The sequence below is a fragment of the Procambarus clarkii genome, chromosome 3 (assembly GCF_040958095.1).
Source record: "Procambarus clarkii isolate CNS0578487 chromosome 3, FALCON_Pclarkii_2.0, whole genome shotgun sequence".
Classification (NCBI taxonomy): Eukaryota; Metazoa; Arthropoda; class Malacostraca; order Decapoda; family Cambaridae; genus Procambarus; species Procambarus clarkii.
In genome coordinates, this window is record NC_091152.1 from 51,367,029 (window position 1) to 51,367,429 (window position 401).

The following is a 401-nucleotide window of genomic DNA, read 5'->3' on the forward strand; positions in this document are numbered from 1 at the left end:
TGCGAGAACTCCTTACAATTTTCTAAATACGTTGAAACTTGCCGCAAAGAATCAATAACGGAGTTCCTATTAGCACAATTTTTTATATTTTTCGCCTAAACAATTTCTTGCTTTACGTGTGCCCGGAGTTTGTGTATATTGGTGTTGGGGGGAATGATGTATGTCACAATAGAGTTGGGATAGACAACTACCCCATTGTCCAGCTCTTGCAGCTGCTGATGGAATTCGAAATAGTCGAAAAATGTCTTGTTTTCGATTCTTTGGTTTGTTCTGTTCCGGTTGTGTGCCGCCATCTTGTCTCCTTGCTGACAGTCCTGGCAAGATAAGAAATAATAATCCTTGTACTGGTTTACTGAGCACCTATTTATATCTTAGATAAAAATATATTAGTTAAGGACACA